A 6,696-nucleotide genomic window follows, 5' to 3' on the forward strand; every position below is an offset into this window, starting at 1 on the left:
CAGGTTAGAGACCAGCCAGAGGGTCATAAAGGATGCTTACAGGGTTGGCTGATGGAAACACATGTTGGATTAATGACCTCACCTTTGAGTGTCTCAGTCTGAAGGTCTCCCAGCATGACTAGGACAGTGCAAGACAAAGATACACATCATTTATGTGCCAATCTTTTAATTGATTTGCCTAAACAGGCCCTGACCATTCCAAGTTTTAATTGTTACTCTGAGCTAAATGAAACCTATTTTTCAAGCATCTTTCCTGACATCTTACAAAACCCAACCAAACCAACCCCAAAGACCCTCAAGTAAATAGGTCAGGTTGACAGATCTATTTTCACAGTACTTTAATTTGCATTTTAATGTTCCTAACCGCTTTTTTCTTGTGCAGCACCAGCATGGACAGGAAAGACAGCCATCCCTCTCTGGCTGGAAAAGGACGTGCATGGGAAGGACAATTCTACCCCAACACAACAATGAGAAATAACGAACAAACAAAATACCCAGCTGAATGACATCACCTGGAACAAGGACAGACTCAGTCAAAGAGAGGAAATGAAGAGTTCCTTCCCCTTCCATTAATGACCCACAGACATCTGCAGAGGCAGCACTGGCCAGAGCCCAGCCTTGGTGCAGCTCAGGCTGGGTTTGGTGCTGTGAAACCCTCCTCGCACACCCCTCTTTGAGACCTTCAGGGCATCATCTTCCTACTTTCCTTCTCAAAGGCCAGCTGGACCTAACCCCATATTTTTTTCTCTTATTACAAATGAAGCGCCAGAAAATAAGAAAATGGGGTAGAAACGCCCATTCTTTCTAGCTTTCTTTTTGCCTTCTGTCTCTGTTTCAGGCTCCTCAGTTTTTGGCAGTGCAGGTCCCTAAGACAGCCCTGATATCCCTCTTACAGCAGTTTCTATAAGCAGCTCCAATTTCTGTTGCAGTGGTAACACACAGCCCCACACTGGGGAGGGAGCATCCTACTGAGAAGAGCTCAGTGCTAATCACCATGCCGTGCAAGCGAAACATTAAACCTCCAGAAAAAAAAAAATTATTAGTTATCTGTATGCATATTAAGGGCAACAATTTTCATCCAAAGTTCCCAAAGTACCAACATGCCAATCAAGAATAGAGTTTCTGTTTTATAAATAGGGAAACTGAGACAGCCAAACCATGGTTTACCGCAGAGGTGTGGTTTCCTGTGGGCTGTAGCCCCACGCACGCTGTGGGTCACTGCACGGGGTGGTACCTGTGGGGTGACCTCTCAGCCCCAGAAGCAGCTCTGATTTGCCCCAAAGTATTTTACTGGACCAGATGAAAATGTGGATGTTGCTGCTGAACACGCTCACGGACATTCGAGGTACACACCGGGAGAGGGGCTAATGGCTTTGCTGCTGTACTTCAATGCCTTGTCTTCTTCCCTTGTGCAAAGCAATTCCCAGCTTGCTCAAGAGCCTTTGGAGAATAGAATGATAATTGGTAACACAGGGATGGAAAAATGCAAATATGTCAGAGCTGATGGGGGGGGAAGAAAAGAAAAAGCCCCCAGGAGCGTGGAGGTGGCAGTGTTACAATCTCAGGCTGTCATCGGTTTAACATTATTAAACAACTTCTTAAAATAGCAGCCATAATTATTCCTATATGGAGCTCAATCTGGAGAGCTTTAAGCTCTTTCGCTCCTCTCCTGCTTTGCCCTGCTTTCCTGCTCCCAACCTGGTGGTTTGGGGCCCCATGCCCATGGCAGAGGAGCGGGGGTACCTGCCTGTCCAGAAGAAGGCTTTGCCCCGAGGAAGCCCGGGCATCAGCCCTAACCCAGTTTCACCAGGCTCAGCTCTGTTGATGTGAACGTAGTTTTTGTGGCATCTTTAATTGTAGAAGTGTATTTACATGAATAAAATACAGCTCAGTTGGGAATATGACCTACTTTTTATGGGAAGATAAAACAACCGTAAGTTTGTATTTTTATTTCATTTATTTCAGCTGTTCTAAGCCAGACAGAGCTGCTGAAGCAGATCAATAGGAAATCCACAACCACCGGGCTGCTTTTTTCTGTAAATAATCACATTCTGATTGAAATGACGGGGAGCTGCTACATTTCCATGATGAAGCCTTTAACCTTCAGATCAGTAGAGCAGTTTTGACAGTACATAATTTATATGGAAATAAATAATTTGATGGGGATTTTATATGTACGTGTTCTGCACTGCTAGAGAGACCTCTGTTTATCTAAATTATGAATAATAATACTAAATAATATAAAATCCTATTGTCCTGGACAAACATGGGTCATTCTGACGTTTGTTAACCACAGCAAGAAGAGGGGATGCTCTCTCAAGAAACAGACCCTGTAATTCCTGCTAAAATAAAACACAATTTGCTTTTCAAGGGTAATTCAGATTTCATTCAGATATTTGAACTTGTCTAGTATTGAAGCAAGGCAGCTTTAAAAGCCCTATTATTTGAATGTAAGATGTTGGCTGGGCACTATGCAGCCTCAGCAAGTGCCATGGGATGCCTCATTTATCCTTCACTTACAGCAGCCTTTGATGAGCTGAGCTGGAGACAGATTAAACTAGCATTAAGGCCCACACAGCACTCAGTTATGCTAAATCTGAATACCATAGATTTACTTATTAAATATAAAGAAATGAGCAGGATCTGACCTGCGCTGACATGACAGCACACTGAGGCTTAAGATACTGCTGCTTCTTGCTCATGTGTGTGACACAGATAGTGTCCCCTGGGTTAAGAAACCTCCCATTTCCCCATGGAGGTGAAGTCACCAAGCTCACCTCCAGAGAAGCTGAGTGACATTTTGGTACTTATTCAAAGTAGCTGTTATTAATTAAATAACACCTTTCAGCTTTCTTGGCAGACTTGCCCCCTGAAGTTGCAGCGGGAAGCTGGCGTGTGTCAAGATGCCAGGCAGATGCAAGAACCTCAGGGTTATATCTGCGTGAACACACACCTCATTAAAGATGTTATCACTATGGGAAAATATGAAATTTACGTCATGCCTCTTCCCTATCTCCTCTTTTGTACCTTCCAGCTCCCCTATCACAGAAGCCCACTACCAGGTGCTTTTCAACATGCCCACAAAGACAGCTCTTGTTCAGCAGAGCTTCGCTTGGGCTCAGTTTTGGCTCCGATATGGTTCCTGTTGGAGTCCAAGGGATTTCAACGGGTGCCTACACATGTTGTTGATTAGCAACGGAGAGCTGAAGCTCAGGTCTGGGGATTTGCCTACACGCAGATTTACAGGTTCTTGATGGTAGGTGGGACTAATTCAGGTAACACGGAGTTTGTTCCAGAATGAGTGATTTGAACAGTACCCAAAGACACTGGCTCATGCAGCCCTTTGAGCAGCCTGAGCTGCATCAGCCCCAGTTTAAGCAGCTGCAGACCTGAACGGGCCCAAGTTATCAAACACCTCTGCACTGCACTCACATGGGGTTTTTCCTCTTAGAAAAATGAATTCACACTGCTCGACCATTAAAGATTGAAAGCAGCTGCATCTCATCACAGCCAGAAGATTTATCGGGAGCTGATGACAAAAATGATAGTTTATTGGCGAATAACCTTGAATACTGGCGCTGGATATTTTCAAGGTGTATTAATCCCAATTTGTGTGTGAATCCTTCTCCTTTCACTGGAAATGGGGCAAGGGGTGAGGCCTGAGGATTTCTGAGATGGTTTGATTAAAAATGCTGGACAGAGCCTGCAGAACACTGCGGTATGAACTGCTCAGGGCTTGAAAGCATCCAGTTAGAGCCAACGTATTCCTCAAATACAGCCCTTGGGATAGGAGTCTGGCAACGCAGTCGAGTGGGGCTACTCTTTTGATTGAAATACTGCTTTCCTGTGTTGCAAATTGTAATAATATAAAAAAAGTCTTTTCCCTGCTGAAGGCTGAATTGACCAGAGACTCAAAGATGAAGTGGTGTGAAAACATGAAGGATGCTGGCATAGCGATGCTACACGCCGACTGCCGCTGCTGCAGTGATGGGCACCAGGCTACAGGACAGCAAGGCTGACAGCGTCATCTCCTCTTCACCCATTCCCATTTTCACTGGAATCGTTTGTGACACAAGCCAGCGTGACTGACTGGCTGAAGGCCCTGCCTTGTGTCACCCGTAGGGACGTGGTGGGCACAGCTTATCAGAGTACTCGGCATCACAATTCCAGTGATGGGCACTAACGTGACCTGGGCACATATTTTGCTAATGACATATTTTGCAGCTGTGGGGAGGGCCAGATGATGGGCACTCCCACGCCACCCAGAACTACCTCTCCCTTCCTTTCAAGGGTTACGTCCAGGGGGCCGGTTTGCAATTAAATATACACAGTGTAATCGCTGCAGCCATCGGCTACCCATTATAACCACCGCCCACAGAGGCCATCGTAATCCAAAATCCAAGGTATATAAAACCATACATGAAGATAAAGCAAAAAGGCAGCTCTTCCCTTTCTATAATCTACTGTAGCCATAGGAACGGGTTGCAATTTGATATCTACACAATAGTAATAGATAGAAACCCCACGGGTGCATGGAGAAAAGGTCAGCTGAGCGCCCTGGCCGTGGCAGGGTATGTGGGGTGGCACCCACTGAGCAGCCAGGGTGCTGGGGCCACCCTCCTCCCTGCCCCAGGAGTCACAGCTTTAATGTGTACAGGGCAGCTGTGGCGCTGCCAGTTTGCAGAAATGAAAGTTAAAGAGCTGATGTGGTTCTTGGGAAGGAGAGATGGCAGAGCAACCCGACCTGTGCAGTGAGGGATGCTGCAGCAAGGTGAAGAAGACCCCATTAAGAGGCCCTAAAACTGGATGAGAAAAGTGAGCAGGGAAAATGGTGGTTTTTTTCTAGTTAGGTTTGAATGTCAGTCTTCTGTGGTGGGGGAAAAAAAAAGGAAGTAAATAAATAATCTCATAAGGAAGGAAGGAGAAGAAGAAAATAAGTATCTCACATCTACTTCTCATTAGTGGAGGAGTATTTACCTGGGTGAATACTTTGCCTGTTTGCACATCCCCACCATGGACATGCCAGCTCTGCACAGCTAACAAGCTATCAGCAGGGAGGAATAGACTATTTAATTTCTTAGCACACCTTGAATAGCCCATGGGACTAACTGACATTTGGGAAATTGAATACACAACCCTGACAAATAGTATTAATAATGCAACACGAGGACCTGTGAGCAAGAGCCCTCTATACTAGAAACCCCCAAACTGCCTTCACTGTGCCTCAATCAGGTCTTTACCCTGCCACAGTGACATGTGGCTGAAACCCACCCTAAATAACATACCTTTGGGTTTTGTCTGCTCAAAGCCGATGAAAGGGCACTGGTCTTCAGTCCTGTGTCCAGAGGAGGCAACAGGAAGGGTCATCTGGGGCTTCCCCAGCTGTAGGGATTTCCTTTTCCCCCACCCACCTGAGCAGCAGCTCCATGCCATCCTCTTGGGCAGGAGCAGGATCAGGCTGCCCCAAAACGCCTGCCCTCACCTCACCACAGCAGCAACTTCTCCAGCAGCCAAAACAGCTCAGCAGTGCTCTTGCTCTGCATCCCTGCCAGGAGGGGGTTACAGCCTGGTGGGGGGTCTTGCCATACCTTGACCTTCCTGGTGGCTCCTCATGTCCACTAGCAACAGAGGTGCAAGGCGAGCAGCACTGGAGCACATTTCAGCTATACTTATATGTAGATTTATATATATATATTTTTTTTTTTTTTCCACTGTGCAAGAGTAAGCTCTGGAGCCATGAGCTTCTCCAGCAACAACTGAGGGAGAACATGACCCAGCACAGCCTCATTACACCTGGCTACTTAATTAACGCTCATGATTGGTCTCTAATGAACTTCTTGCATCCATACCTCATGATTCAATAAGGGATTTCAGGACACTCCTGACTAATGGGCAAATGGAGCCCATTTCCACTGAGACCCATCACACCTGGGGACACAGGAATGATGTGATGGAAGGGTGCAATAAGGAAAGCAAATAAGGTGCAAAAAGGGGAGATGTTGGCAGAGAGGAGCTTTCACGTCCTGGGAGATATGGGCCAAAAAAAGCCTCCCTGGGCTTACAGAAGGGGCATTTAATTTAAAAAAGCCCAAACACACAGGGGGAGGGTGTCTCCCAGGAGTTCCCCAAGAAGGTCTCAGAGTGCCTATCTTCCCGATCAGCCTTCCCTGAGTTGTGTGGGCCTTCCACGTACAGTTTCTTCAGTTACCATCCATTCCTCCCAGTGCCATGAACTCCATATGGCACTCCAGCTGCGGGATGGATGTGTGTGCCATGTGGGAGGCTGATGGCAGGGAAAGAAAAAGCTTCAGCCTGCTGCAGTCCTGAGCAGCAAACTGTGTGTGGATCAGGCAGCACCGGGTTTTTATTTAACCCTTAATCTCAGTAATTTGCCCTAACGCTATAGTTCAAACAGACACGGCTGCATGCACGAAGGGTCTGACACCAATTAGTAATTAATGCAAACGAGGATATTGATATTTTTTTGCTTCTAAGTGCAAACAGTTTTCTGAGAAGCATCAGATGAGCAATTACCTTCCTATGGGCCCGTGAGCAGCTTGACTGGTCCCTTCACGGAGGTGGTGAGTTTAAGGACTTCAGTCTTGTAGGGGTTAAACCTGTCATTGAATTGTTTTGGTTTTAGTTTAGTTTAAACTAAAATCTAATTTATCCTCAAAATCCAGTTTTCATTTACTG

The sequence above is a fragment of the Phalacrocorax carbo genome, chromosome 16, assembly GCF_963921805.1.
Source record: "Phalacrocorax carbo chromosome 16, bPhaCar2.1, whole genome shotgun sequence".
Taxonomy (NCBI): domain Eukaryota; kingdom Metazoa; phylum Chordata; class Aves; order Suliformes; family Phalacrocoracidae; genus Phalacrocorax; species Phalacrocorax carbo.